The sequence below is a fragment of the Drosophila gunungcola genome, unplaced genomic scaffold, assembly GCF_025200985.1.
Source record: "Drosophila gunungcola strain Sukarami unplaced genomic scaffold, Dgunungcola_SK_2 000016F, whole genome shotgun sequence".
Classification (NCBI taxonomy): domain Eukaryota; kingdom Metazoa; phylum Arthropoda; class Insecta; order Diptera; family Drosophilidae; genus Drosophila; species Drosophila gunungcola.
Genome location: NW_026453199.1, coordinates 1,547,627 through 1,555,804, shown reverse-complemented (window position 1 = coordinate 1,555,804; position 8,178 = coordinate 1,547,627).

Genomic DNA, 8,178 nt, shown 5'->3' with positions numbered 1-8,178 from the left:
CAGCTGTAAACTTAGGTTTTACATGAAACAGAACTCTTACCTGGAATGATCATATTACAAAGTCTGTAGGGAAAACATAAGGCATAATAAGGGCATTAGCCGTAACTAAAAATTGCCTGCCCACCCATATACGTTTACTAATAGCTAAAACCTGCATTGTCCCAGCGCTATTTTATGGAGTAGAAGTTTTTTCAAACTAAATGAATGGATAAAGATGCGAAACTTAATTTTTCTGCAAAAAATTATTTTGCAAAAAGAACCTTCGTATCTTTTTGAAAAACTTCAATTTACATCCTCTAGAAGAGCAAATAATCTTACTTGCATAAGACCTAGATCATTGACATCCGAAAGACAATTTTTAATTAATGATATACGATCATGGAATCAGCTCCCAAACCATCTTAAAGATATAAGCAGTGCCACGCAATTCAAGATAAAATTATTCACACACCTTAAAAACGCTATTACGTAAATTAAAGTAAAAATAGAAGTCGACTTAAGTTAGTTTTTATGAAAATTAGTTTTAAGTTTAATGTAACAAATCAATATTTGCAAACTCTTAGTGACTAGCTCATTAATTTATAAGTTCCAAACTTGTAGCGTTAGGATGAAATTTTATAATAAATACAAATACAAATATATTATGTGATTTGTGGGTCGGCTGGCTATTCTTCCGTGACGTGGGGTCGGTAGATCGTGGTTGCCGCTAATGGTCCTAGCCGCAATTGTTAGAGATGGAGTCGGTAGGCCTCTGACATCAACTGTAGAAATACGTTGATTTGGTTGAGAGGGTAACTGCCCTCTTTCACCCGCTGGCCTTGAGACTCAGTCGGGGTATAAAATGAATAAGTCGATAACGGCGATCGCCGGAGTTTCAGTTGAAGAGCTTTGGCTCTTTATTTATTGGAATACAAACGTGAACCAAAATTAAGTTAAAAAAAAGTAACACGTATGGCCGGATGCTCGTGGCATCTTTGCTGACCAAACTCAAAACTGCTAAAGTCATACGATCGCTGGCCACCAATAGCATAAAAGCACGGCCCATAGCGTAGTACTTTGCTGGCTCAGAACTTGGAGACCATAAGGGTGGTACAATATTTGGGTGCCATACGTGACATATATTGGTAAAATAATCAGTCTTCAGTCAGGTCTCATTGCGATCGGACGTACTTTCTTCTTAGCTATGTCAATCTGTTCCGAATGCAATTTTGAAGTAACCGCCGCGCAGTCTCTCTGTTTCGATGCGATTCGGTGTTCTTCTCTTTGCCGCCGCGCTTTTCACATTGCTTGTGTCGAATTGCAGCCGGATGCAATTAAATTGCTAACGAACCTGCCAAACCTACTCTGGCAGTGTGATGGCTGTGTTGTCCATAATGACTCTCACTCCAAAGTTGACGAAATCAACAATAGAGTTATTGAACTGGAAAGACAATATATGGATTTAAATACCAGATTTCTTAATGCCCTGCCGAACTTGTCTAATCATGTCGATACTATGCCGCGGAACCAGACGGCCATTACCACTGCAGCTCCAATTGCAGCGTTTCCCATTCCATACAACTAGTTCCGAAATTTCTAACTTAGAGTTTCCTGATGTGAGCTCTGTTCCGGTGCGTAGGATGAAAAAGAAAATTCATAAAACCAAAAAGAAACGCCAAGTTGGACTGTCCCCTAGCTGTGATGCATTTCAAGCTCTGCCAAGCAGAAATTATCTTCACATTGGAAAATTTCATGTTACTACGATGCCGGAGGCGTTGTGCAAATATGTGTCCGATAAGCTGCATATCCAAGTTAATACCATATCTTGCAACAGCCTGGTAAAAAAAGGATGTGGACATTTTGTCGCTTAAATTCATAAACTTTAAGTTGGGGGTTTCTGGGCAGCATTTTTCCACTGTTTTAAGTGGCGAATTTTGGCCTAAATTGGTCAAGGTAGGCCGTTTTATTCATAGGGACAGACCAGTTGAAGTAACTGTTGTGGATAACCCACTTATTGGAGGACCTCAGCGTACATCAACACCTAAGGCAGCTTCAAAAAACCCCCAGTAATTGGCGCTGATTTTGTTACGGGACAATTTTTACAGTCAAATCTTCATCTGCCTACTCTTCCCTTGCAACAACAACAGCTGTCTGCTATGACTTCGGCTTGCAGTGCATTTCTCAGAGAGACGTTTTCCTCTCGTTCCGATGTTCTCCAGCTGGACCAACAAGAACATCTGCATTTTTCTCCGCCCGCTTTGTGCGATGATTACCAAACTTCTCGATGCTCAGATCGCGCTCTTCAAACGTACCAACAACAACATTTGGATACGCATTTGTTGTCCGTTTTGTGCACTTCGCGACAAATATCTGGTTCGGCTTTGACAATCATGCTGAACGCGCTCTTCGTTGCGCTTTGCTCCGATGCAACAACAGTTTCGCTGGATATGATGCGTGTTCTCTTTGTAGTTGGTCTTTCTTCAGTTTTCGCCGCTCTCCCGACCTGAAACTTTTCTTCGCATGCTGGATTTGATGACATCGACCTCTTAAGGCGCATTCTCGTATCATTCTCATTGTTGCCGGGCGTTGACGATGTTCTTCGGATATCTGACGTTTCGGAGCTCTTGGGGTCATCTCTTCAGTTGCTCAAACTGTTCTCAGATCACTATCTGCATAAGCAAGTATCTACAAGGCTGCTTTCTTACTCTATTGATTATAGCTCATACGTGCCTGAGTTATTATACACCATATCATTGGCTTGGCTATCGAAGGCCGATCTACTAGACTGCAGGTATGCAATAGGCAACATTGGCTAGATTAAGCTGGCAAAGGTTCCGAAAAGTTTAAATGCTGAAGTGCAAATTTTAGGTATTTTTTCTGCAGCCTCTCAATTCTATTGATATGAACAAATAAAGGAAGCATATTCCACTCTTGAACGCACAAATGCTGAGAACACTGTCAGTCGTGAGTATGGATCCTTAAAATGTATAGCGTTTCTTTTGACAAATCCGAACATTGCATATGCCTTTGGCAGAATATGTTTTATATGGTTAATAAACAAAAATGTACTGTCGAAGAGGACCCCAAGATCCATAATCTCAGTTATTAATAACATATGTAGAAAGAATATTTAAGATACATGTACTAAGCGAACAATATAACATTTATTTAGTTTGAGAGGCAAATTGTTCTGAATACACCATAAACTGATTTTGTTCAAGTCCGATCGTAGCAAATAACTGTCATTTAAGGAATTCACTGTCATGTAAATTTTAAGGTCATCTTCATAAAGAAGATACTTGGCAGATTGAATGCAGAAACAAATATCATTAATGAAAATAATAAAAAGCAAAGGACCAAGAGAACTGCCTTGAGGAAGACCAGAGGTTGCTTCATAGAAGTTAGAAACAAACCCGGCGACTTCAACATGATAGGATCGGTTTGCCAAATTATAAGGTAAGAGCAAGGAGATTATCCTCCCCTGGCCAAGTCCGGCCATAACTTTAATAGTGTGTCGCTTGCAATATTATTATCGACTTGTTAATGATTTTAACAATGGCTCACCAAAGATATCATAAAATGCTCGCAAACGATCCGTTGTTAAGCTATCAAAAATTATACTTTCACTGCCACAAGCTGAGCGTCTAGTGAATCGTTTTTGTAGGAATAAAATCAGGGCGATATGGTGGGAAGAGAATTTTCACGAAGAGACGATAACTCAAGGACACTTTGAAAACAAATAGGGCAGTTGCCATCCTTATTCCCAAAAAAAGTTATAAAAATGCAAGACTTATATTGTAAATATTTCGCGTACATCCGCATATATAAAGCTGGGTACATAGAAGACACACTTAAAGAGGACAGTATATTTCCCGAATATGTAGCCATTAATAATTTTTCACTTTTTTTCACTTGCCAGATCGCCAGTAAGTAACTATTATTTTGCAGATTTTTGCAATCTGACCGGATTGACAAAGATCTATTTATTTTTCTATTGAAAAAATTGGTCCCACTTAGGGCATCCCTGGATTGCCCATGTTACCCAGCTTGCGGCAGTCCTTCGTTTTCTGGCAACCGGGTATTTTTTGTATGTTACATTTTGTGCGTGAGTCAGCTGTTTGGCACCAGTGTTTGTACAAGTAGTGTTCGGGACCAAAGTTGCCAAAGACGATGAAAAAGGTGCCAACACAACACGCATTGCACAGTAAGAACAATACATTAAGGGTTAATAAGAACAAAAAGCTTTTAAACTATTCTAAGATAATTTACACTTCTAGCCATATAAAAACAAACAGAAAAGCGCTTGCTAAGAAGAAACAAATTTTTTTTTTCCTACCATGACAACTCTTGCTTTGTTTTATCGGAAACTAGAACAGGGGCGGCGGATTTGCAAAACTTCAGTAGGTTAGAATCAAAGCGATTCTGAGGTGCCAACAAAAAAAAAATTTTTTTTAAGTCAAATATGTTTTTATTTACCAAATCTGTTATGTAATTATGTTCTGAAAACATCAAAGAATAAGGTAAAAATTTAATTTGCACTTTAAGTTATCGCAAGGTGATTTAAAAGAAATAATTTCTGTTCTTGCGGATCTGAGTCCGTCAGCCAAATGCTTGGCGAAAAGTTGCCGTGAGTTTTTTGCGGAAGTTAACATAAGTCCTCAAGAACTAAAGGGATGGTTCGAATGGAGGCTTAGCTGAGGCGGGTCGCAGGTTGCGGATAGCGAACGGCCATCTGGGAAGGTAATTTGTGAATAAGCGCAAGCAAATAAGCAACCCCAGACAAACAGCGGGTATACCGATGGAGGTATGCCGACAAGACGCTTGTTTGGCCGTCTTAACACCGTAGCCTTACACACCCCCTCCCTCACAATTACCTACCTCCACCCTATCCCCCCACATCTCACCTCGGTGCCGGACTAAGATGTCATTCGACCCGTGCCGATAGTCAGCCTGGCTGGGGGCCCGAGTTAACAAATAGCCCAGTCGCAAACGGAGGGTTCAGGCAAGTGGCGACCGTCTGTCCTAACTACGCCTTACCCGGGTACGGCGGATCTCTGCCCGGGCGGACTGTATATTTCTCCGCAACTCGTGGGACCCCATGATGAAGAAAACAAGAAATATAAAAATATAAAAATCCCGCAGGATATCCCTGCAACCGGTGTAGCAAGACACTTTGAGGACAGATCCCTCGACGGCGACATACCCCAGGCGGCAGCGCACCCGCCTAGGACTCCACCAGCAGCTCAGGCGAGAAGACCTGCGCCGCAGGCATTCCCAGCCAGAGAGCGTGGTGTGCCAGCAGGAGCTACCCTGCCAGCACTCCCACCTCTCGCGTCTGATAGGCCTAAATCTATCTCACAGCTGAAGAAGCAGGACGCTCTTCCAGCCCTAGGACAGCCCGGAGGACTGGACGACCCCAACAGGCGTGACCTGCCAGGGTCGAAAATAAAGTGGTACCTTATGCAGGGCATGACACCGGAGGAGGCCTTGAAGAAGGCAAAGGAGCCGAGGGAGCAGCCGGCATTGGGGGCAGCACCGGCTGGCAAACGGCTGAACACCAGCCGCACACCACCATCAGATACCCCGAAGAGGTCTAGGCACGGCACAGGGGCTAGTGAGACGTCCTCACGGGTCCCTTGGCAAGAGGGGCCTAGCACATCAGCAGCAGCAGCGGCAGAAAGGGCAAAGGTGCAGGCTAGGAAGATACCTTCCCAGCCCCGCCAAAACCAGCAGCCGACAACCGCCGGAGGACGACCCTCCAGCTCGGCACCACCGGTCATCGGACCCCGTCCGACATACGCGGAGGCTGCCAAGAAAGCCACGCTTATCAGGGTGGCAATAATCCCGGAGGGTTTCCCGGCGACCAGCCTGACCTCAGAGGAACATCCGGGCTCCAGGAATCGGTCATGGACGAGATGCTCACGTCAGCGTGGAGCGGTCCGGTCGGACATTTGTTACTAGGGTACGGGAAGAGATGCTAGACATAACTCTGGCAACCAATTCATTTAAACCCCACATTAGGAACTGGCGTGTGTCACCAGAAGAATCCATGTCCGACCACAGGACAATTTTGTTTGAGGTAGCCTTCAATACAAAAAGATGTAACCCTAAAAGAAACCCCAGGAAAACAAACTGGGACAAATTCAGGTCAACTCTTTCCAACGAACCGTCAGGATACCCTAGACATCCCTTGGAATTAGATAGAGCGGTAGACAACCTAGGTCACGAAAAAGAGAATGCCTTTGAAGACAGTTGTCCTCCAGGCAGACAGAAGCGGGAAACAGACGCAACATGGTGGAATGCTAGTCTTGAACGACTACGAGTAGCCACTCGGAAGCTCTTCAACAAACCAAAAACTGATAGAAACTGGGAACTGTACAGGCAAAGCCTGACGCTCTACAACAAAGAGATCAGGAAAGCCAAACGGGAAAACTATAGGAACTTCTGTGAGGCAATAAGTAACGTCAACGAGGGTGCGAGACTGCACAAGGCAATAGCTAAAAGTGCAACGGATAGTAGTTTATCCCTGAGGAAAGGGAATAGACCTTCACCTCCACGGATCGGGAGAAATTAGAATTGCTATTTGACACGCATTTCCCCGGAAGTACTCCCATTACGGGAAATATATTGCGTGATCAACATAGAACCCCTAGGACAGTAGCTAGTGACTGGGCAGCAGCCAAGTTAATAGTTACGCCCGGGAAACTCAAATGGGCTATTAGAACTTTCCAACCATTTTAATCACCGGGATTAGACATGATCTCTCTATCTTTCTTACAGCAGGGGCAGGAACTACTCCTAACCCGCCTAATGGTGAGCAGCCTAGCCCTTGGATACATCCCAAGTGCATGATGCAGCGCTAGGGTGGTCTTCATCCCCAAGATCGGGAACAAAGATATCACCAGCCCAAAGTCCTTCAGACCTATCAGCTTAACTTCGTTTTGTCTTAAAACGTTGGAAAAACTGACTACAGTATCAGAAGAACAGCTCTCAGAAACTGTCCGCTGCAAAACACACTGCATGCATACAGAGCAGGCCGTTCAACAGACACTGAACTTTATCAACTATGTCGCATTTTAGAAGGGGCAATTGACAGCAAAGAAATAGTTATCTGTGCCCTTCAAGACATAGAGGGAGCCTTCGACAACACAACAACGACAAAAGGAACAAAGATGTTACAACGAGCAAATGGATTGGCAACCTACTTGAATCCAGGCAAGCAACATGTACACTGGGCTCGGATAGCGTGACAATTGCAACCAGCAGAGGCTGCCCGCAAGGAGGAGTACTCTCCCCTTTGCTATGGCGTCTGCAAACTTGCTGAAAAAGGAATCCAATGTCAGGGATACGCCGATGAAATCGTGATAATCGCCAGGGGCAAATTTGAAGCGACACTCTGCGACATTGTCCAACTCGGACTAAAGACAACGCTAGACTGGTGCAGGGAGGTTGGACTCAACTTTAATCCTGGTAAGACAGTCATCGTTCCCTTCACAAGGAAGTACAAACTACAAAGAATGAGACAAATCTCACTGTTAGGAACTCCTTTAGAAACTAGCAGAGAGGTTAAATATCTAGGAATCACCCTGGATATCTAGGAATCACCCTGAACTTCGCTTCCCATTTCCAAAAGACATTGGAAAGGTGTTACAGAGCACTCTATTTCTGTCGGAAAATTGCTGGGAAATCCTGGGGAAGCAGGCCTCAGATAATACGATGGCTATACTTAATGATTGTGAGACCAATCCTCACTTACGGAGCACTTGCATGGGGTAAACGAGCTCACCAGCATGCAAAACCAGCTAGGCAAGTTGCAAAGACTTGCCTGCGTATGCATGACAGGGGCAATGAGGACCTGTCCTACAACTGCCTTAGAAATTCTGATGGAGCTAACAGAGCGGGAGATCGAAACAACCGCCAAAGACTTCGAGACTTTTCCGGATTCGATTTTGATGGGACCTCGGAAAATTATCAGGCGAAAGTTAGCTATATACAGCAACATCTAAGCGAACGGGACCTAGCATCGATCTGCAATGTTTTAAACATAACGTACAACTTTGATGACGTAGGACTTCACATATTTCGCAATCTGTTGCAAAATAGGCTTCTCGCACACAACCAAATCGACTCATCAGACGACGAAAACGAAGATGTCGATGTGTTTGAGAGCGGAAGAAGTACAAGAATCGACATGACTGA